The 24,680-nt window shown below is 45.7% G+C and overlaps 1 protein-coding gene across 6 annotated transcripts in view; it reads right to left on the bottom strand.

Annotated features, from left to right (window-relative positions):
* TWSG1 (twisted gastrulation BMP signaling modulator 1) overlaps window positions 1-13,642 on the bottom strand; it is a 79,507-nt gene extending 65,865 nt beyond the window's left edge. For 2 of the 6 annotated variants that reach the window (XM_033929491.1, XM_033929498.1), the window contains exon 1: window positions 11,254-11,453. The gene's annotated coding sequence lies outside the window, so the exon portion shown is untranslated. Of the gene's footprint in view, window positions 1-10,954; window positions 11,234-11,253; window positions 11,455-13,461 lie in introns of those variants that run through there. The other 4 variants (XM_033929493.1, XM_033929497.1, XM_033929492.1 and 1 more) reach the window with 4 other exon arrangements.
* Between the last annotated feature and the right edge of the window lie 11,038 nt (window positions 13,643-24,680).

The following is a 24,680-nucleotide window of genomic DNA, read 5'->3' as shown; positions in this document are numbered from 1 at the left end:
AGATAAAGACAGATTGTTCGCCCTCTCCAAGGCAGAGAGGACACTCTCTAAAGTTAAAAGGGAATAGATTCCGTACAAACGTAAGGAAGTTCTTCTTCACCCAGAGAGTGGTGGAAAGCTGGAATGCTCTTCCAGAGGCTGTTATAAGGGAAAACACCCTCCAGGGATTCAAGACAAGGTTAGACAAGTTCTTGCTGAACCAGAACGAGCGCAGGTAGGATTGGTCTCGGTTAGGGCACAGGTCTTTGACCTGGGGGCCGCCGCGTGAGCGGACTGCTGGGCGCGATGGACCGCTGGTCTGACCCAGCAGCGGCAATTCTTATGTTCTTACGATCCTGGAGGTTCGGATCCGTAGCCACACTCAGAAACAAGCGAGATGACATATGGTGATCACAAAAGCTGGGACCCTCGAGAACAACTCGAAAGCGTCAGCGGCCGCCTGGAACAAAGAAAGCCGGAGCTGAGAGAGAGTCTCCTCCAGGAGATGAAACTCCGCACTGGAGGGATCCCCCGAATCCCCACAGGATCCGGAGACGGCGAGGCACAAACCCCCAGGCGACGTCAAAGCACAGCGCCCCAGTCGATGTCGAGACACAAAGCCGCAGTCGATATCGCACCACGCCTCCGTCGCCGTCGATATCGCACCAAGCCTCCGGCGACGTCGAGGCACAAGGCCCCAGGCGACGTCGCTCAGCCCAATCCATCAAGGCTTCGGAAGGTGGTACCATACCAACTGATAAGGAAGGTGCAGCAGTGCACTCCATAGAAGGCAACCGTGAGGATGAGTATTCCCATAAAAGGAGGCACGCTCCGAAGGTCTCGTAGAGGCTGGCATGACTGCACTCGATGCTTGGAATGCCTGAGACTCAGCCAGTGGTGTTACCGAGGTAATGCACCTAGAAAAGAAAGAAGAGACTTACTCAAGGATAAAACCCGCGAGGCACAGCCCGGGGCCAAGGTCTACGAGGCCGACGTCAAGACCGAGGCCAAGGGCAAGGCCGAGACCGGGGCGAAGCAGGAGCAGTCTCCATGGCGAAAAGCTCCGCAATGCTGGCCCTATGTCGCTGAAGAGCCCGAGGTTGAAGTACGGCACAACGAGGACAGTAGTCCGTCGGGTGATCCGCACCCAGGCAGAGAATACACCAGCGGTGCGGTGCTGTAATGGAGACAACCTGACCGCATTGGAAGCACTTCTTAAACCTGGTGAGAGGCCGGGAAATAAGGGAGATGGCCGCAGCCATGTGAGGCCAAGCGGCCACGGCGAACCAGAAGCCCCCGGTCGCCAAAACGAAAAAACAAAAATGAGACGATCAGTAGTAAAATAAATAAACAAACCACACAGCGACTCCCGAAGAAAATAAAGAAGCCGCAGTGCTAGAAAGGCACTTAGAAAACGCAGAGAAGAGAGACAGGGCTTTCTGGCTCCGCGGAAAACTAAGAACTGAAGACCACGAGGATGCGATGTGCGCTCTAGTGGAGCAGGAAGGCACACGCATGCGTGGACAGCACTAGCAAACTTTGAGATCTTCAATCAAGTTTGCTTGAAAAGCTGTCCGCGACAGGGCTCCGTGGATGATGTCACCCACATGTAGAGAATATGCTGCCTGCTTGTCCTGGGATAAATATTGTTTCAAGTTTGTATACTACTTTATGGAAAACAGATTGTACTAAAGAGGAGTAAGTGACAATGCTTTAGCGGTTTGTTGCATTTGAGCGGAGGAGAGTACCGTATTTTCGCGGATATAACGCGCACCCGTGTAAAACGCGCACACGGGTATAGCGCGCAGAAATCACGATGATATGTACAAAAACTTTTGTATACCGCGCTCACGGGTATACCGCGCATGATGCCCGACGCTCCTTTCGCCCGCCCTGACTTTCCGTGCGCTGTCCCGACTCTCCGTTCACCCCCCCTGACTTCCGTGCACTGCCCTGACTTTCCGTGCGCTGTCCCGACTCTCCGTTCACCCCCCCTGACTTCCGTGCACTGCCCTGACTTTCCGTGCGCTGTCCCGACTCTCCGTTCACCCCCCCTGACTTTCCGTGCACTGTCCCCCCTTGAAGTCCTGTCCCCCCTTGAAGGTCTGTCCCCATCCTGAAAGCCTGATGCCCCCCCCCCCCGACGTCCGATACATCCCCCCCCGGCAGGACCACTCGCACCCCCACCCCGAAGGACCGCCGACTCCCCAACAATATCGGGCCAGGAGGGAGCCCAAACCCTCCTGGCCACGGCGACCCCCTAACCCCACCCCGCACTACATTACGGGCAGGAGGGATCCCAGGCCCTCCTGCCCTCGACGCAAACCCCCTCCCCCCAACGACCGCCCCCCCCAAGAACCTCCGCCCGTCCCCCAGCCGACCCGCGACCCCCCTGGCCGACCCCCACGACACCCCCACCCGCCTTCCCCGTACCTTTGTGTAGTTGGGCCAGAAGGGAGCCCAAACCCTCCTGGCCACGGCGACCCCCTAACCCTACCCCGCACTACATTACGGGCAGGAGGGATCCCGCAAACCCCCCTCCCCCCAACGACTGCCCCCCCCCAAGAACCTCCGACCGCCCCCCCAGCCGACCCGCGACCCCCACGACCCCCCCACCCCCCTTCCCCGTACCTTTGGTAGTTGGCCGGACAGACGGGAGCCAAACCCGCCTGTCCGGCAGGCAGCCAACGAAGGAATGAGGCCGGATTGGCCCATCCGTCCTAAAGCTCCGCCTACTGGTGGGGCCTAAGGCGCGTGGGCCAATCAGAATAGGCCCTGGAGCCTTAGGTCCCACCTGGGGGCGCGGCCTGAGGCACATGGTCGGGTTGGGCCCATGTGCCTCAGGCCGCGCCCCCAGGTGGGACCTAAGGCTCCAGGGCCTATTCTGATTGGCCCACGCGCCTTAGGCCCCACCAGTAGGCGGAGCTTTAGGACGGATGGGCCAATCCGGCCTCATTCCTTCGTTGGCTGCCTGCCGGACAGGCGGGTTTGGCTCCCGTCTGTCCGGCCAACTACCAAAGGTACGGGGAAGGGGGGTGGGGGGGTCGTGGGGGTCGGCCAGGGGGGTCGCGGGTCGGCTGGGGGGGCGGTCGGAGGTTCTTGGGGGGGGCGGTCGGTGGGGGGGGAGGGGGGTTTGCGTCGAGGGCAGGAGGGCCTGGGATCCCTCCTGCCCGTAATGTAGTGCGGGGTGGGGTTAGGGGGTCGCCGTGGCCAGGAGGGTTTGGGCTCCCTTCTGGCCCGATATTGTCGGGAAGTCGGCGGTCCTTCGGGGTGGGGGTGCGAGTGGTCCTGCCGGGGGGGATGTATCGGACGTCGGGGAGTCGGCCGGGCAAGAGGGCTTGGGCTCCCTCTTGCTCCGATCGTGGATGCGGGTGCGGGTGGGAGCGCGTGCGAGCGGTCGTTCGGGGTGGGGGTGCGAGCGGTCCTGCTGGGGGGGGTGAATCGGGCGTCGGGCGGGGTGGGAACTATGTTTAAAAACTTTTGTATACCGCGCTCAGGCATATAACGCGCGAGGGGTATGCGCGGTAGGTAAAAACGCGTATAACGCGCGCGTTATATCCGCCAAAATACGGTATTCAAAGATGATCCGGAGGTTGAAAGTTTATAAGAAAGGGAGGAGGAGTGTTGCCCACAAATAGAGAATGGAGGAATTTCTTGCCTTGTTGGAACTCCCCCTGGCACCACCGACGCAATGACCAACCACACTGTCTCTATGTGGAAGTGGGTTATCTTGAGGGCTGCACTGACCGCCCTGAGATCCAGAATCGGCCTCCAGTCTTCTGAGCCTCTTTTGGGCTCTATGCAGTAAGCAGTATATGGAGTTACCTGCCTCAGCCCGATTTTTTGACTGGTAAGGTTTCTATGGCAGCCAGATTTAATCACTCTGACCATTTTACCTGGCCTTCCTGCTAGATTAATCCACAACGAGGTCCGGAAGGGGACGAAAGAACTCAAGCTTGTACTCCTCCTGAATAATCTCCAGTACCAAGCGGTTGGATGTAATCCCCACCTATGCCTCCCAATAAGCAGTTAACCTTCCTCCAATTCTTGAAGGTCCGGCTCCCATCCAGACATCATAATTGCTTGTTGAGGTATTTGTGGGGAAGAAACTTAAGGATTGGGGGCACCTCCCTCCAAATCTGTCTAGAACAGGGGTGTCAAACTCAAATCACATAAGGGGACAAAATCTAACACAAAGGCTAAGTTGCGGGCCAAATTTTTTATTAAGATACTTACCCCCTCCTTTACTAACACATATTGTGGGTTTTAGCGCCAGCAGCGGCTCCGACGCTCATACGACTTCTATGAACGTCTGGTCAATTACTGCTACTGCCGATGCTAAAACCCATGCTATGCGTCAGTAAAGTAGGGGGTTAGTCTTAGAAGTATAGGGATACAACCTCTCCAACCCCATTCTGGCTATGTGTTACATACAAAATAAATAAGACTTTTCCTCTCTTTTAGGTCCTAGTTCACGCTTGCTGTCTAACACCAGCTCTGACAGGATACACATTTCAAATTTGACATATTGTAATCACAAAATAGAAGATAAAATTATTTGTTATAACTTTTGTTATCTGGTCATTTTGCTTTTGGTCCCAGTTCCCTTTCTCTTTCTGATTTTGTCTATCTTCTAATTCTCCTTCCTGTTGTATCTGTTGTCCATTTCTTTTTTCTCTTCTCTCTTGCTCCAGTCCCTGTCTCCAACATATTGATTTTTTCCTTTGAACTTTTCTCCTTTTTTTCTTTTCTGCCTCTGTCCACTCAAATCTCGCCCTCTCTCATCCTTCTTTTTAAATTTTCAGATACCTATCAATTTTCCACCTTCTCTTATTCTGTAGCTCTCCCATTTCACTTCCTTCCCAGCCTCCTATTTCCTTCTATCTCTCTTCCTCTCTCCTCTTGGTCCAACATTTTGCTCCCTCTCTTTTCTTCTTCCCTCCCCCCTTGATGCTGAACAATGAGATGGAAGGGGGAAAAAAGAAAAAGAAAATGCTGCATCTCTCTCTCCCTCCCTCTTTCAGATCTAACTTCTCTTCCAAACGGTTCTCCCTCGAAGTAACTTTTTCCCTCTTCCTCCACACCATCTCAGGTCCCCCTCCCCTCACAGCTCAGCATGCTTTTCCCTCCAGCGCCGGTCCCCCTCCCCTCACAAAAATCTTATACACGAATACAGGATGTCCGGTGCAGTACTCGGAGAGACCCTCCCCCCCAAGGAACGAGACTTGGAGTACTGGTCGAAAAGTTAATGAAGCCATCCGTGCAATGCGCAGCGGAGGTGAAAAGGGCAAACAGAATGCTAGGAATGATTAAGAAGGGGATTACAAACAGATTGGAGAAAGTTATTATACTGCTGTACCAGGCCATTGTACGCCCCCACCTGGAATACTGCATCTAGCACTGGTCGCCATACATGAAGAAGGACACAGTACTACTCGATAGGGTCCAGAGAGAGCAACTAAAATGGTTAAGGGGCTGGAGGAGTTGCTGTACAGTGAGAGATTAGAAACTATGCCTCTTCTCCCTCGAAAAAAGGAGACAGAGGGGACATGATCGAAACATTCAAGATAATGAAGGGAATAGACTTAATAGATAAAGACAGGTTGTTCACCCTCTCCAAGGTAGAGAGAATGAGAGGGAACTCAAGTAAAAAGGGGATAGATTCCGTACAAACGTAAGGAAGTTCGTCTTCACCCAGAGAGTGGTAGAAATCTGGAATGCTCTTCCGGAGGCTGTTATAGGGGAAAACACCCTCCAGGGATTCAAGACAAAGTTAGACAAGTTCCTGCTGAACCAGAACGAATGCAGGTAAGACTAGACTCAGTTAGGGAACTGGTCTTTAACCTAAGGGCTGCCACGTGAGTGGACTGCTGGGCACGATGGACCACTGGTCTGATCCAGCAGCAGCAATTCTTATGTTATCACAGCCCAACATGCCTTTCCCTCCAACACCGGTCCCCCTCCCCTCACAGCCCAGCATGCCTTTCCCTCCAGCGCCGGTGTGATGTCACCGTGAAGCTGAAAAAAATCTGCAGGCCTTGGCAATTCAGCAATGTTGTACACAGCTCCCCTTCCTGCTTTTCATCTATCGCTGTCTCCAATGACGCATAACTTCCTGTTTCCGCCCAGGTGGACCACGGAAGACGGAAAGCAAGAAGGGGAGCCATGGATGACATTGCTGAATCGCTGCCGAGGTCGGCAGATTTTTCAGTGTGACAGCGACATCAGACCGGCGTGGGAGGGAAAACATGCTGGGCTGTGAGAAGGGGAAGTTCAGGAGCATTGCTGCGGGACACATAAAAAGGCCAGGCAGGCCAGATTCATTCCACGGGCCTTGTGTTTGTCACATGTGGTCTAGAACCTTGAAATGATCTCTGTACCAATGATCCCTCTTGAATAACGGCAAAAATACCTGGAGCTATGAAAATTACCTTGACCCGATCCCTTGTGAGTTCTTGGCCTGTCAGGCAAAGACTTTGGTCTACAATCTTGCACACTGGTCACGAGATCATCCAGACTTTTTCCAAAAATCAGTTGCCCTTTAAATGGCAGCTTGCCTAGTGTCATCTTAGAAGCCAAGACTTCTGCCTACTGTTTGATCCACAGCATCTTGCAGGAAGAAACAGAGTGCAGTCAACCAGTTTGCCACGTGCGCTTAATCGGAGTACCATGTGAAGAGAGTTGAGCACAGTCATTTTTCTCACGAGATCAGCAGCTCGATGGCAGGATTCCGTGCTTGCAATGATCTTAGGATGAGTGACCTGTAATCACATTTGAAGTTTGCTATTATCCCTTGTTTTTTGTTGCTTCATATTCAACAAGCAGGCACCTTGAAGCCAACAGCTTCGCTATGTTTGAAAGTGGTGTATAGGTCTCTACCGCTTTAATTGGGAGATCATATGTGAAGGACCTGGAGTACACCACTCTCAAGGGACAGGCCTTTCCAATTTATGTACAAGTACTGTAATAACACCAAAGCGGTGTCAGACATCAACATGATGGACACGTTCAGCCAAAGACAATGATTATTGTCCACGTGATGTCACGATGCAGTTCCGAAAGTTCGAACATATGGCCAGGCCTAGATTGCTATTCCGAAACATATGGCTCATCTATGTAATTGCTTTTAACTGGAGTGAACTTTACGTGAAAGAATACAGGTGGGACCTATGTCATCAGTGTGCATAAGCAGATTGTGTGCTTATCAGAATTGCAAATATCCAGAGTTTACATCCATTGACTTTAAAGTTAAAAAAAAAAAAAAAAACGGGACGATGGTGGTAGGCTGCGGATAACTGAAGTGTGCGCTTAATCGACGTGCACTTAGGTGGAGTTGACTGTATGCGAAAACCTTGCTCAATACCTTGCTCAATAAAGAGCATCCACTACATAGTCTACACTACATTAGACATTAGAAATTGGTGATCCCATCTAGCAACTGCCACCAGATCATGGCGCAACTTGGAGTGGCAAGCATGTGCAACGTAAGATGCTGTTGCCTTTAACCACAAGGCCTTGGCTTCGAATCCTCTCTCAAGAATAAAACCCAACCTGCGGTCCTGGGTATCTTTCAATACTACTCCAACTTCACTGAGAAGAGAGGTATGCTTGGTCACCTGTACCACCAGGGAATCTACCTTTGGTGGAGTAAATAGCTGGTTAAAGGCTGCATCCATTGGATAAAGTTTAGTCATGGCCCTGGACATCCGAAGGGGCCCTTCCGGGACTTCCCAATGGTCGTTAAGAGTTTAGTAATGTCCTAGTAAGAGGAAAAGCATGTTGTCTGAGCCTTAGTGCTGCTCATGAGCAAGCACTGGGTAGATGAGGTTTGCAGAGTCTATCTAATTCTTGGAGAGACTTCGTAATTATCTTCAAAAGCACCGAGGGCTTGAATAGCCACACACCGTCTGATCTTCTCAAAGATCCAGAGCCTCCACCTGATCCAGTCCCAACTCCCCTAACTATGATGCAGAATCTCCCGCTATAGGAGGACCCAGACTGCGAGAGTAAAGACATATTTACTAAATCTTCCTTATCCCAATCCTCATCTGACTGGGCCCCAGGTCCATGCCCCCCCCAATCTTGTGTGCATGGCCCTGTTGGGGTGGAACTTGCACTTTTTTTTGGGGGGGGAGGAGTGACCCCCCCCAATGCCAACATAACTGCAACTCCCAAGGGTTCCATGCTGTTGATCAAATAGGCTTCATAGATCATATAAATTAATTCTGGGGGAAAACCTTGTCCAGGATGACCAGAGGGTCACTGCAGTTGCTCCTGTGTCCCTTTCTGGGGTTTTGCAGCAAGTACGCAGCTATGCTTTGCCGGGGACACATTATCACCTTTTCCCTGCTCCAACCAGGCCCTTTGCATTGGAACTCATGTCATCTAGTAACTTGCACCCCCAAGGGAACTAGAGGAGGCTAAGCCAATGATTCCTGCCCCCCTTACGTGCCACGCAACATGTGGAGCACAGACAATCCTTAGGTCGCCATCCAGTGCAAATCTGACATTAATCTGAAGTATCCTGGTCTGAGGAGTCCATTCCATCTGATTCTGAGCTAAATCGAGGTGTTTTGAGGTAAATACAGGCTCTCCAAATTGAGAAATTCAAGATGGCCACTGCGACAGCAATTTTAGCACCAAGAACAGACCATGGCAGCTACACTGAAGGTCAATTCTAGCAATTTTGGAAGTACCCCAGACCCTCCCCCCACCACACAATTTTACATACTTCTACCCCCTGATTTCAGTTTTAAGGCTATTGGCCTTGTACTCACTGTGCCTTGAGGGTGCTAGAGCTGCCTGTACTGAAGCTGCAGTTAGCTAACTGGGAGGATTTCTGCCTCAAACAAGCCTAGACACTGACTACCTCTCAGCCCCCACAACTGATCTGAGATCTCAAGCCCCAGCGGTCCTCACGCACGAAGCAGGGGTGGGGGAACGCAGTCAGCCCCAATCCTAGATAAAACCACCATGGATCTCAAGCCTACTATGGACAGAACCTGGGGCAAGCCTTGCTCCCAAAGGAATGGTCTCCGAGCTCCCAAAATATTAGTACATGCTATCTAAGTGAGTGCACTGCCAAGTAGTCTACCCCTTGGCTAGACAACTTCTGACCTCAGAGTCTGAGCTTTCCCACAGTCAGAGAGGTCCCAAAGCTGGGAGTCTCTGCAGCACCGAAAGCCTCACAAATGGATAGGGGAAAACCCCCAAAAATGCTCCTTCCATTCCGCAAGTAAAAAGACAACTAGGGAGTTGGAGGCCAGCCCAAAGAGATAGGAGGTGGAGCAAAAATTATAATGAGGACTTCTACTGTACACTAATTCTCACAGGAATGATGCTCCTGTTGCACTAAAAGTCACATTAATTTTGTAATATTGACACTTGCCATCCTATTTACAACCTCTCATTACTAAAAGTCTGGACATGCCAAAGTATTGGAAGACTTGTTCACATAAAGTATGGTAATGAATTTCCCATGTAGCACAGTTTTATACAATGCAGCCTCAGAATAGTAGACTGTCTTTATCATATATCAATATTTGTTTGCGCAGGATCCAATGACAAGACAAAATGTTTTTACGTTAGCAAAGCACATCACAAAATTATGTTAACATACGAGTATAATGAAACTTAACAAAAACACACACCTTTGCACTTTTAAGGATCTTATTTACCAAGCATTTTCCCTACAGATACAAAATTGTATAAAGTATTTAATTAATGGGCTCATTAAGTTTGACATTCATTATTTTAACTATATTACTGAAAGGAACAAAATAGAATTCTATAGGCAAGTGTAATGTGAGGTACAAGATTATTCTCAGAATAACTAGAATAAGATTTGTATAACCTTGAGCTTACATAGATTTTATCTTAAAGACTGGAGTAGCTGGCTATAAAAGTTCAGACTCCAAGCCACTACTTCATCACAATGCCAAGTATAAAAGCGTCTTTTAGAAGTATCCAAGCTAAAAGCCCACTTTTTTTAAAGCTGTTTCAACTCTTAACTCCCACTCACCGTCAGATACTTATACCAATTTATCATTCCTTCTGCCAGAAAATCCCCCCAGCTATTGAATGTTAGTGTACAGCACTGCGTATGCCTTTCAGCACTATAGAAATGATAAGTCAATAGTAGTAGTAGTAGTAGTAGTAAAAAAATAAAATAAAATAAATTAAAAAAGGAAAGTTATTTAAACAACATTTTACCTACATTCATCTACTACAGTAGTCTCAAACTCGTGGCCCAGGGGCCACATGCGGCCCGCCAGGTACTATTTTGAGGCCCTCAGTATGTTTATCATAATCACAAAAATAAAACAGTTTCTTGATCATACATCACTTTAGCTATAAATGACAATATTATTATTAAGACTTAGCCAAAAGGAAAGATTTATAAACTATAAAGAGTTTTACCACATGCAAAATTGCCATTTCTTTAATAAGACATTAACTATTTTTTCTGAGGCCCTCCAAATACCTACAAATCCAAAATGTGGCCCTGCAAAGGGTTGGAGTTTGAGACCACTGATCTACTATGAAATGTCCATGTTATCCCTACTGACTGGTGTTCTTTTTATGTTTTCGTTTGCTTAGATCTGTAACCCGTTCTGGGGCAAGACGAAAGGTGGTACAGCAAGAGTTAATATATCTGACAAACGGCCAGTCTCATACCTACTTTCGGATAAACTGCCCAGAGAAGCTCCCAAAGGCACTTTTGAATGAGGTGTGTAGGGGGGGGGGGGGAGAGAAATGATTTCGTTTTCAAAATCTACGCAAGTTTTTCCAGAAAAATTTTACCTATACAAAACACAGGTGCAAGCGACTATCCCTGCATTAACAATCAAAGCAAGGGGGGGGGGGAATCAAATCAAAGTACTTTCCATAATCGCAGCAGGATTTTGGATGGAAGAGGACACGCGGACTTTACATCACTATAGGCAGTCTGAAGAATCTGGAAAGACTCCAATACCTGAACTTATAAAATGACAAGCTCTTAAAATGATTTGCGTACTTCTTTCGCAACTAGTATTGAGCGGGTACCCGTACAGCTCGGCGCTAACATTCAAGAAAACAAAACACGCTCTTGCAAAAAAATTAAGCAGTCAAAAGAAAACAGGCATAGCAGTAATGATACTGCCAACTAATATTTTGCAATTCTGGTATTACTGGTCAGCAAGGAAAAGCACCGGACTAGATGGATCGAGAGAGGAGACAACCCAAACAACTTTTCCGATGCTCTGATAAACAAACGTTGCACAGCACACAAACCTATAACACCAGAGTAGGAATCCAGCGGCGTTCCCAAGCGGGCTCTTATGCACTCCAATTTAGACTCCTTGCGGAAGAAACAAGCGGAACTATTTTTCACCCCACTCCCGTGTTCTGACGGGCGCCCGCCACTTAAGGAATGTGGAACGCGCGCAGCTCTCCCCCACGCAAGCGCACAAACTCAGCCGGTAAAGCTAGCGCTACCGGTTGCGCATGCTCCTTGTAGGCGTCTCGTGGGTCGGAGGAGAGCGCTGTTACTCGGGGCGGGGCGTGAATAGCAACCCCCCACCCCACCAAAAAACGCCTAAGCGTAACATACTTTCAGACGCGTCAGCTTGAACAGCTGCTGGGAGGTAACGGGGCTTAGAGGTTAAAAAGTTAGTGATGCCGGTTTGTCCTCTTTTGACAACTGTCTCTTGCAGCAAGGCTGTAGGGTGAAGTTTAGGGCTACTCGATTTCGGTCCTTGAGGTCCACACGCAGGCTAGGTACTCAGTTTATCCATAATGAATATGCATGAGTGAGATTTGTATACCAAGGAGGCAAAGTTTGCATATTCATTATGGAAAGCCTGAAAACCTGGCCTGCCTGTGGACTTGGAGGAGCAGAATCAAGTAGTAGTGTTATTGTTCAGGCAGACTTACCTGTGTAAAGGGAACGCCCCCACCCCTTTTTATGATTGAAATGATCCGGCTGTAGAGCTGCTGGTAGCTTTTGTGCGTGTGCTGTATCTACACAACAAACAAATAGCTGTGGTCTCTACAAAACCAAATACTGTAATATAAACAATACATTCACCCACCATTCTTCCCCCTCTGCACAGCTGATCGTAGTTCAGGAGCCACGATCAGCTGAGAGCGGGAGAAAGACCGCTATTGTTTTAGCTGGTTCAGGGCTTCCCCTGCCGGCTCCAGAGCCCCTGTTGATTGGGGCTTCTCCTGCAAGCTCCTACACTGCTGCTAACAAACAGCGGCTGCAAGCAGGAGGAGGAGCTGTGCCTTGTGATTGCTCTTCTGAGCCACCGTTCCTCCTTTCTTTTATGGGGCCACTCTGCACAAATAGCCTGCAAATGACTTGCATGCTATTTATGCAAAGCCCTGCAAAAGAAAATTGCTCCCAAAATGTTGTTGGAGTGTTGTGCATCCTGTCACAAGATGGCAGTCTTTACACTCCAAGAAGCAGTAGGAATTAACTTGGGCTCCAATGCAAAAGCAGTGTTCCTAATAATAATAATTTATTTCTTATATACCACTATACCATGAGGTTCAGAGCAGTTTACAGTAAAGATACAAAAAAGATGCAATAAAATAAATGAAAAGTACTTAGAAGTTCCTTAACTGGCCCGAAGGCTCACAATCTAGCTAAAACTTAAGAAAAAAAATTATTAGATTATAAAGATAGAATAGATAAAACCAGAGATACAATACATAACTGGTCCGAATATAACAGCAAACCCAGAGAGTAGACCAAGAATTTGGTATTAATTAAATTGAGAGCCGACGATGAGCCTGAGGCTTACCTAGCTACCTTTGAGTAAATTGCCAGGGTAGCTCAATTGCGGCCTCTTTTCTCACAGGTGAAGTGCAAGTTGCTTCTAGGGCTTTTTGGACACAGCTTAGAAACCTTGATTACCAACGAGTGAAAACTGCCATCCAGGACCAATTGGGATGATCTGTGGAATGCTTCTGAATGAAATTCAGAAACAAAGTATTCCAGAGATGAGTGCCCCAGGGCAGTAGCTCAGAAATTAATGAACTGGGCCACTTGCTGGCTTGAGCCAGACCAAATGACAGTATCAGAAGTCGTTAACCTAAAAATACTGGAACACTCTCCCATCAGATATCACACTGGAAGAATCATTAGACAAAGACCAAACTAAAAACTTTAGTGACACATTCTTAACATGAGAATGGGCAATTCATCTACACTTCACACCCCGCTCACAGTAATGAATACTAACTGCTTTAAAGAAGCAACTTCCCCTCCTCCTTTGTTTTTTCCTTACTCTCTTTATCACCCTTTTTAATTTTATTTCATCTCTATGTATTTTTACTTTTGCCCACCCCTTGTTCCTCTAGTTTCAGTACATTTGTGTCTTATTTGTTGAATATATATACATTTTTTACCCTCTTAAATTGTCTAGGTACAAGTTGATAGACTGGTATATCAAGTATAGAATAAACTTGGAAACTTGAAACTAAATATCTTACCCTCATCCATGCAGGTCTGGATATCCCAAAAAGCCCCCACATCCTTGGAGGAAGCTACAGAAATGGCCAAACACTTCCTGGAGGCTGAAGGGATTGGATCTGGAAGACCACCAGAAAGGCAAAGAAAGAGTGAATTCCCATCACCTAAGGCCTAGGATCCCTGAAGAATTTAGAAGGAGGGTAGAGAGAAACCCTTAGAACCCAGGAAGGAAGTGGAGTCAGGGTGACCTATTACTCTCCCAATCCCTTGATCACCTCTGAAGTGCTACCAATATGGAGAGGGTTAGTCATTTTCAGAGGGACTGTCCAGTGATGGAGTGTTCCTGCACGGGGGTAGGAAAAGACAAACCTCATGGAGATGAAGAAGAGCAGCAAGCCTTTCAGAATGCCATACAGCTGGCCAGAGAGGAAGCGATGGCTTTTATAGATACTGGTAGCAATCAGTCCATGATGTCTGGATCTCTGGCCTGGAAACTGAAGATTGGGAAACAACTGTAATCTATTTGTTATATCACACAGTAACGTACAGTCAATTTAATATCCAATTTTCAAGTTCTTCCAGAATTAATCCAGGTACCTCTCCTCCCTTGTAACCAAAAAAAAAACAAAAAAACCCCCCCCAAAACTGTTGTAACTTCACTGGAAATGTCCAGTTAGCTCTTTTGTAATCCGCCTTGAACTGCAAGGTATAGGCGGAATAGAAGTCCCCAATGTAATGTAATGTAAGAGGGGACCTAAAGCAGAATAGTTTACATTTGCTGCATTCATATGGATAGGACACCAGAACGAACCTATAGAATTAAGATAACTAATGAGGTGGCCAATCCAGGTCCCTAGTATCTGGCCAAAACCCAAGGAGTAGCAACATTCCATGTTACTGCTCCAGGGCAAGCAGTGGCTTCCCCATGTCTTTCTTAATAACAGACTATGGACTTTTCCTCCAAGAAATTGTCCAATCCTTTCTTAAAACCAGCTACACTATCTGCTCTTGCCACAACTTCTGGCAATATGTTCATAGAAGAGTGGTCTAGATTATAGCGTACAACGATTAGGGACCCAGCCTTGATAAAACTTTCTCCAGCAAAACATGTTGGCAACAGAAAGTCCCTAAGAAAAAGAGACCACGAACCTTAAAAGATAAGTTTGAATGAATAATTTATTATCTTCAATATATAAGTTTCTAAATACTGTTTAAAAGAAATCTAAATAGAGTATTTATTAGAGTAGATCCGGTGAAGACAATGCACATCAAGCTTAATGTTATGAAAATTGTTTGAACGTGGAGTGGTACATCTGAGGATCTAGCTGACATTCTTTATTACCTGTTTCTAAAGCGGAACAAGTTAGAAATATTGCCAGAGTAGAGAATAACATGGAGACAAATTTTTCCCCATCCCCGTGAGAATTCATTTTTCCGTCCCAGCGAGATATTTTCCTATCCCTGCCCCATTCCTGCAAGCTCCGTCCTCATCTGCACAAGCCTCATACACTTTAAAATCATAAGTGTTCAAGGCTTGTGCGATTAAGGCAGAGCTTACAGGAATGGGACAGGGATGGGGACAGCGACAAAACTCATGTGGATGGGATGGGGAAATTGAGTTCCTGTGGAGACAGGGACAAATTTGTCCCCGTGTCATTATTCCAGAGCTTAAATATTCTCTGAATGAATTTCTTCCTACTGGTTTTAAAAGTATTTCCCTGTAACTTCATTGAGTGTCCCCTAGTCTTTGTCATTTTTGATGGAGAGAAAAAATTGATCCACTTGTACCCGTTCTACTCCACTCAGGATGTTGTAGACTTCAATCATATCTGCTCTCAGCCATCTCTTTTCCAAGCTGAAGAGCTCTACCCTCTTTAGTTTACCTCATACGAGAAGAGTTCCATCCCCTTTATCATCTTAGTCGCTCTTCTTTGAACCTTTCTAGCGCCACTATATCTTTCTTGAGATAAGGAGACCAGAATTGAATGCAATACTCCAGATGAGGTTCCACCATGGAGTGATGCAGGGGCATTATAACATTCTTAGTCTTGTTAACCATCCCTTTTTTAAATAATTCCTAGCATCCTGTTTGCTTTTTTTTGGCTGCCATCACACTGGGCGGAAGGTTTCATCATATTGTTTGATGACGACACCCAGATCCTTTTCTTGGGCACTAACCCCTAAGGTTGACCCTAGCATCCAGTAACTGTGATTCGGGTTATTCTTCCCAACGTGTATCACTCTACATTTGTCTACATTAAATTTAATCTGCCACTTGGATGCCCAGTCTTCCAATTTCCTAAGGTCTGCCTGCAATTTTTCAAAATCCGCATGCATTTTAACAACTTTGAACAGTTTAGTGTCATCTGTGAATTTAATCACCTCACTTCTCATTCCAATTTTCACATCATTTATAAATAAGTTAAATAGCACTGGTCCCAATACAGATCCCTGTGGCACTCCACTGTTTACTCTCAATTGAGAAAAATGACCATTTAACCCTACCCTCTGTTTTCTATCCAATAACCAATTCCTAATCCACAACTGAACTTTGCAACCTATCCCATAACTCTTTAATTTTCTCAGAAGCCTCTCATAAGGAACTTTATCAAAAGCTTTCAGCTCCTTCTTTCCTTGACTGAGGTACTGTCTTGAAGTTATAAGAAAATTTGGCAAGTCCCTGTTCCAACTCTTTTTTTTTTTTTTTTTCCTGGTCTGAGATACAGCTCTCCTGCTTCTATTGGAGCCGTAGGAGGAATCATTGATTCCTCAAATAGATTTCATACACCCTCTATATCTAGCTCCGGGACATCTGAAACATAAGGAGGGGTATAGGGTGGGGTAGATTCTTAAGAGGTTCCCAGGGACAGACTTCTGATTCCGTCTGTTCCTTGTCCTGTCTCTGCTATTTCACTCTTCTCCCTAACCAACAGGCAGCTTTTTGTTATTCACAGAGATTCAGTGTCTCACCGTTCTCCGATACGTTCCTTTGTCCAGATGAAAGAGCAATACTTGATCATCTGAGTTTTTATTTTTCTCTTTAGTACAAGACATGTTTTCCTAATACTTTAGCATCCTTCCAAAGGGGCTTTCTGGATGAATGCTTCCAGGGTCTCTCCCATCCCCCTCTGTACTCCTGCTAACTCTAGATCCCCCCCAAGATACCTCAAGCATGCAACAGATTCTCTTTCACTTCATCCATCTCTGGCCACACCCCTTGCGGGACAGCGGAAACACAAATGCACGTCTCACACACATACTTGCTAGGTGCTAACAGAAAGCACAGTTACTTACCGTAACAGGTGTTATCGTGGGACAGCAGGCAGATATTCTCACAAATGGGTGACATCATCCACAGAGCCTCAGTATGGACAGTGAAAAGTTTAGAATCACTAAGCTTTAACAAGCTTTTTAGACTGCCCTCACCGCGCATGCGCGAGTGCCTTCCTGCCTGACGCTAGCTCACGAATTTGTCAGTTCAATGCCCAAGTGGGTTGTGAGAATATCGGCCTGCTGTCACAGGATAACACCTGTTATGATAAGTAACTGTGCTTTATCCTTAGACAAGCCGGCAGAATATTCTCGCAAATGGGGACTCCCTAGTTCAAATAATAGGGATGGAGGGATAGTTGGGTTCCAAGAACTCAGAAAAACCCAAGTTGCCTCTTAAAGTTAGACCTAATGTCTGATATGAGATCATGGAGGCAAGGGAAATAACCTAATGAAGAAAGGAACCCTATGTGCTAAAACCTATGTGCATGGAGGTTGAAAGATAATAAATGACCTCCTAGAGTCAGTTGAATTTAAATATATGCGTTGGATACACCTAAAATATTCAAGAACCAAATAAGAGAGCTACTGGCTAATGCACCTATATGGAGCAGCTGCCCCAACAAACAGTTGAAATCAGTCCTATCCTTGAGTAGATACAAATGAAAAGGGAATCGAATTTCGTAATCAAATAAAATTATCGTAGAGAAGCCATTGCTATGGAACATAAAATCAGAACGACATATTGGCTTACTGAGAAGAAGAAAAGAAACAACCTCCTGATAAAAATATTTGTAATATTATTATTCTGTAAGATCTCAAGAAGGCTGAAAAAGTAACATAAGCCTTAAAATGAGAAAATCAGTTAAAACAGCAAGGGGAAGCATATCATCAAAACAATGTACCAGAAAGATGAAACCTCTCAAAGATTTAACAAGGAAAGTGAGAATGGACTTGTGTAATATTCTTGTAAAAACCAAAAGTTGGTTAAGTGGTTTTGAGTGCTTTTTTTTTTTAAGTCTCCTCAAGATGGGAAGGAGCGATCATCGAACGGTTTGGTTTGAAAGTGGAGAGTGGCCTCACGATGCTTAAAGTCCTAGATTTCAAACGTACGGACTTTAATAAAATGGGAGAGTACCTGAAGAAAACTGTTAGGACGGGAGGACATAAGAGAAGTGGAAAAACAGTGGTGGTGAAGAAAATAAATAAAAACAAGAGAAAAAGGGAAACAGATATGGTTCTCCAAACTAGTGGCGGAGAAAATAAAGGCAAAAGAGTGGCGTTCGGGAAATATAAAAACCCAAGAAGAGGAGTGCAGAAAGGACTACCGGGTGAAACTGAAAGAAGCCAAGAGAGAGATACGTCTGGTGAAAGCGCAGGCAAAAGAACAAATGGCTAAAAATGTAAAAAAAGGGGGGACATAAATTTTTTCAGATATATTAGTGAAAGGAGGAAGATGAAAATGGAATTGCTAAACTAAAATATGCTGGGAACCGATATGTGGAGAGTGATGGGGAAAAAGCAAACGTGCTAAACAAATACTTCTGTTCTGTGTTCACAGAAGAAAATCCTGGAGAAGGACCAAGATTGTCTGGGAAAGTAACACGAGAAAATGGAGTAGATTCTTTGCTGTTCACGGAGGAAAGTGTTTATGAACAACTTGAAAAACTGAAGGTGGACAAAGTGATAGGACTGGATGGGATCCATCCCAGGATACTGAGGGAGCTCAGAGAGGTTCTGGTGGGTCCTATTAAAGACTTATTCAACAAATCTCTGGAGATGGGAGTGGTTCCTGGGGCTTGGAGAGCGGATGTGGTCCCTATTCACAGAGATGACGCGGGAAACTACAGGCCAGTAAGCCTCACTTCAGTTGTTGGAAAAATAATGGAAGTGTTGCTGAAAGGATAGTGAACTTCGTAGAAGCTAATGGGTTACAGCAGTGTTTTTCAATCTTTTTACACCTATGGACCGGCAGAAATAAAATAATTATTCTGTGGACTGGCGGCTGAAGAACACTGGGCTAAGTCGTGGCTAGACCCTGCCCCCATAATAGTACTAATTGTAATACTATTTTTTTCCATTCATTTTTCACAGATACACAATATAATTTATTAACAACACATAATGGTTAACCACAAAATTAAACTACACAAAGCACACTGACAGCAGATGTAAATTCTCAAACTTGACATAATTCAATCACTAAATTCAAAATTAAAATCATTCTCCCCCTACCTTTGTTGTTTCCCTCCCTCCATGCTATGTCTTACCTTCTATGCCGGCAGAATACCTTCTGGCCTGCTCTCACCTGGCTGTTTTATGCTGCCCCGGTGTTATCTTCAGGCCAGCTCCCTCTTCCTCACTGATGCAGTGCACAAAGCTGCGGGCAGTGGCTCCTTGCACATCCCGCGCCTCATCTGGAAGCCTTCTCTCTGACGTTGCGACATCAGCGAGGCTTCCGGTTCAGGCGCAGGACGTGCGTAGGAGCCACTGCCTGTGGCTTTGTGCACTGAATCAATGAGGAAGAGGGAGCTGGCTTGAAGATAATGCCGCATCGATCGAACCGTGGACCAGCGGTTGAAGAACGCTGTTTTGTGCCTGATGCACGTGCTGGCCCTGTGGACCGGCATGAAATTTCTGTGGACCGGTGGTTGAAGAACACTGGGTTACAGGACCCGAGGCAACATGGCTTTACAAAAGGTAAATTGTGCCAAATGAACCTGATTGAATTTTTTGATTGGGTGACCAGAGAACTGGATCAAGGACATATGCTAGATATAATTTACTGTACTTAGATTTCAGGAAAGCCTTTGGTACAGTTCATCATAGGAGGCTCTTGAACAAACTTGAAGGGCTGAAGTTAGGACTCAAAGTGGTGAACTGGATTAGAAACTGGCTGTCGGACAGGCACCAGAGGGTGGTGGATAATGGAAGTCACTCGGAGGAAGGAAAGGTGAGTAGTGGAGTCCCTCGGTTCGGTGCTGGGGCCAATCCTGTTCAATATGTTTGTGAGTGACATTGCTGAAGGGTTAGAAGGAAAAGTTTGCTTTTTTGCGGATGATACCAAGATTTGTAACAGAGTAGACACTGAAGAGAGAGTGGAAAATATGAAAAAGGATCTGCAAAAGTTAGAGGAATGGTCTAACATCTGGCAATTAAAATTCAATGCAAAGAAATGCAGAGTAATGCATTTGGGGATTAATAATCAGAAGGAACCGTATATGCTGGGATAGTGTCCGAAGATCTAAAAGCAAAAAAACAGTGTGACAAGGCGGTGGTTGCTACCAGAAGGATGCTGGGCTGTATAAAGAGAGGCGTAGCCAGTAGGAACAAGGTGTTGATGCCCCTGTACAGGTCGTTGGTGCGGTCCCACTTGGAGTATTGTGGTCAGTTTTGGAGACGGTATCTGGTGAAGACATAAGAAGACTTGAAGTGGTCCAGAGGAGGGCGACAAAAATGATAGGAGGTTTGCGCCAGAAGATGTATGAGGAGAGACTGGAAGCCCTGAATATGTATACCCCAGAACAAAGGAGGGACAGGGGAGATATGATTCAGACGTTCAAATACTTGAAAGGTATTAATGTAGAACAAAATTTTTTCCAGAGAAAGGAAAATGGCAAAACTAGAGGACATAATTTGAGGTTGAGGGGTGGTAGATTCAAGAGCAATGTTAGGAAAATCTACTTTATGGAGAGGGTGGTGGATGCCTGGAATGCGCTTCCGAGAAAGGTGGTGGAGAGGAAAATGGTGACAGAGTTCAAAAAAGCGTGGGATGAACACTGAGGATCTAGTAAATAATCAGAGGATCAGAAAATAATAGTAAATATTGAAGAACTAAGGCCAGTACTGGGCAGACTTGCATATATTTCATATAGTGTAACTCGCTTAGAAACAATTTTAATTAAGCAATTAATCAAATATAAATAAAACTTAAACTTGCACGGTATGTGTCTGTATATGACCTTTTGGTTGAGGATGGGTAGGGGAGGGCTTCAATGGCTGGGAGGGTGTGGATGGGCTGAAGTGAGCTTTGATGGAGACTTCAGCAGTTGGAGCCCAAGCACAGTACCGGGTAGAGCTTTGGATTCTTGCCCAGAAATAGCTAAGAAAAAAAATAAAATTTAAATTTAAATTGAATCAGGTTGGGCAGACTAGATGGACCATTAGAATCTTTATCTGCCGTCATCTACTATGTTACTATGTTAAGTGCTTAGTAAGGACAGAATACCATGAAAAAAGGGGGCCTCAGCCTATAAAAGCGTATGTGTAGAAATAGTAGTTGAACCTTTAAAACTACTGATCCCTGGCTCATCAGAGACTAGGGAATCAAAATATATAAAATGATACCCAAGTAAAATAAGGAACTGAGAACAACACAGAGAGGAGCCCTTATTGTTTTGGGAAACTGCTAAAGTTGTGCTCTGGGGGGACATTATTGCGTTTATTTCTGCGCGTCGCAGACGAATAGTGAACGGTGTTGTTCGGCTTGAGAAATGCTATTTACATTTGAAAGCTAAATATCTTAGACAGCCCTCGCCGTTGCTGTAGGAGGAGCTTCACTCAGTCCAGGTTGCGCTGAATGCCCTGTTAACACTAGCGTACTAAGAGATCCCTTTTTTACCGAAAATATAAATTTTACCATTATGGGAATAGGACTGGGAAAATGCTGGCCGCTTTAACTAAAAATTGGCAAGATGACAGGTATATAGCTAAGATTAGGAAGGGCATAGACTCTTATTCGACTAGGCTCCGTGACATTGCGGATGCTTTTTACCAACATTTTTCCCAGTTCTATGCCAATCCGGGTCCTTACCAGGGTCCAGATGTTCTGGATTATTTAGAAGACGCGGGTATGCCTCAGTTTACGGTGCAGCAATGTGACGTTTTAAATAAGCCCATTCAGGGCCTGGAGATTCAGAAAGCAATACAGCAATTACGCACGTGTACTGCTCCAGGCCCTGATGGGTTTTCCCCTGAATTTTATAAAATGTTATCCCCGCAACTATGTGAATCACTTTTTCGCTATTATGCCCGGGCTTTGGAAAATGGCACTTTTCCTTTTTACGCGAATGAGGCTACTATCATGCTGATTCCGGGACAGAGAGGGAAAAATACTCAAGTACCTGATTGTAAACCGCTTAGACAACCTTGATAGGCGGTATATAAAAACCTAATAAACTTGATTCCTAAACCTAATAAACCGAGAGATGAGGTAGAATCATACCGCCCCATTTCTTTAATTAACGTGGACTTAAAATTTTTAGCCCGTTTATTAGCCAATCGTTTGACCCCTTTGTTGCCAACCCTTATTTCTGAAGAACAGGTGGGGTTTGTTCAGGGTAGACATTCAGTAGTGAATGTACGAAGAGTTTTGCTGACAATGTCTAGAGCTCAATCTATGAACTTGCTGGGTATATTAGTGAGCTTGGACGCAGCTAAAGCCTTTGATCAGGTACCATGGCATTATTTGTTTCAAACGGTGGAATACGTTGGAATTGGGGGATGGTTTTTGACGGCTTTAAGGGCTTTGTACTCTGCACCCACAGCTAAACTTTTGATCAATGGCAGCTTAACGGAAGCCTTTGGAGTGGGCAGAGGGACACGTCAGGGATGCCCACTATCTCCTTTATTGTTTTTACTTTCTTTAGAGCCACTTCTTCGTACTCTTAAGACGGATGATGAGTTGGTAGGGCTACCTAAAGGCTCTTCCCAACTTCGAGTTTTGGCATTTGCTGATGACTTATTGTTGACTTTGGCAAAGCCTCAGAGTTCGTTGACCCGCACTCTGTTTGACGGATTTCATGTGTATTCTGGATTGACTTTGAATCGTCAAAAATCTTTAGTGCTTCCGTTGCAAGGGTCTGTCTGGGAGGGCTGGACGGGACCTTTTCCCCTAGCATGGGCGTCTGACAATCTGAGATAATTGGGTATTTTTATACCACAGGATTTGACCCAACTTTATTCCATCAATGTGCTCCCATTGTTGACTCGTACAAGGGCTAGATTGAGGGCGTGGCAAGCTTATCCCCTTGCACTTTTGGGTAAAATAGCGCTCTATAATATGCTGGTGATTCCCCAATGGGTTTATGTACTGCAATTGTTGCCTTTGCTGGTGCGCCGGAGTCATCTGTTTTTATTACAGAGGTCTTTACTTACTTATTTGTGTGGGGATAAACGTTCTCGTATTTCCTTGACCACATTGTTTTTGCCTAGAGACCAGGGGGGGATGGGGCTATTACATTTGAGACGATTTAATTTGGCTTGCCAATTTAGACATCTGAATGACTGGTTTTGTATGACTGCTTGTTTCTCTGCAATGACTGTGGAATGTATGGCGTTCTTTCCCTATCATTTCAGCTATTTACTTAATGTTAAAAAAATTGCCGGAGCGTTCTCCTTCTTTTGGAGATATCTTTTTGTTTCCAGCAAGGAAAACTTGGAAATGTCTTTGTAAATTGTTACAGCTTAGCCCATATGTGACCCCATGCCTGCCTATACGGGGTAATGGTGATTTTCTTCCAAGAATGCGCATGGGGTCCTTTTTACAATGGACTTCTAAAGGACTACTGTATTTGTCCCAGGTGTTACAGTCTGATGGCAAGCTTCAAGAATTCCAACAACTGCAGGAGTCCTTTCATTTTGGGCTACATGACTGGTTTTCTTATAGACAATTACAACATTATATCCTTTCACTGCCTCGTACTGCCTTGCTGGAAGAGATACAGGAGAAACTCTCGGAATCTCTTTGTTTGACTGCCCAGGATGCTACTCCACTCCGGTTTCATCATCGGTTTCTGCAAGATTTGGCAGGAGACTTGGACTATGCAGCGGTAGCAGCTCTGTGGACCGCACATTTGCAGGTCCCGATCTCAGCGGAGGTTATAAAACATAGTTTGAAACTGGGCCCTAGAGTGCTACAATCTGCAGTAGAATCGGAAAGGTATTATAAGTTTGTGTTGCGGGCCTTCTTTGCTCCGGTCCGAGCGTATCGGGCCCACCTTTGCTCTTCGAACTGTTGTCCTCAGTGTGGGGCGGCCCGAGCTACTTTGAGCCATATGTTTTGGTCCTGTCCTGGCATAAAGGCCTATTGGCGAAGATTGGGCAATCAGATTGCCTTGATGTGGAATTGTTCATGGAGGCCAGTTAATACCTTTCTCTTTACTTTGACACTATCCTTGTTTCCGGTGAAAAGGGGAAGTATGACATTTGTACAAAAATCGATACTTATGGGCATTAAGTCTATATTACAATGCTGGTTATCGCCCCATACTCCTACCCTGATGCATTGGCGGACGCTGATGATACAGACAGCTGGGTTTGAACGTCAAGCTCTTCCCAACTTACACTCTAAATGGGGCATTTTATTTCTCCAGTGTTGGTTACCGTTTGCTGCGACATTGAATCCGCGTGCCAGAAGTAGACTGCTGAATTGAATTGTTTGGACTGGGTTGGGTGGCTGTTCCCTGGATGGGTGGGTGGGTGGGTGGGTGGGAAGGGAGGGGGGATTTTTCTTTTTGTAGATGTTGTTGTATGCTGTTTTGGTGCTGTGTTGTATTGGTATTTTTCTTGATATAATAAACATGATTTAACAATAAAAAACAAACAAACAAACAAAAAAAACCCCCATCAAACTGAAACTAAAAGAAATGAAAAAAAATTATAAAAAAACAAAATTTACAAAAACAGACGTGAAACGGGAAGGCATGTAAAAAACTGAACAGAGTTTAAGAAAAAAAAAAATACCCTTCACTTCGCAGAAAACAAAGAACTGGGGGGACCTTGCACCTCAGCGGGCGGGAAGGCATTCACGCATGCACAGTGCAGGCAGTCATGAAGTTTTTTCAAACTTAAAGTGACAGTTGACTTGTCAGACTGTCCGTACTGGGCTCCATGGATGACGTCACACATGTGAGAATATGCTGCCTGCTTGTCCTAATGTAATAATAGATACGTTGGAAAGCAAGTTATA

This window comes from Geotrypetes seraphini, chromosome 2 (assembly GCF_902459505.1).
Source record: "Geotrypetes seraphini chromosome 2, aGeoSer1.1, whole genome shotgun sequence".
Taxonomy (NCBI): domain Eukaryota; kingdom Metazoa; phylum Chordata; class Amphibia; order Gymnophiona; family Dermophiidae; genus Geotrypetes; species Geotrypetes seraphini.
Note: the sequence above shows the minus strand (reverse complement) of the source record. Positions and strands in the feature narration are given on the sequence as shown.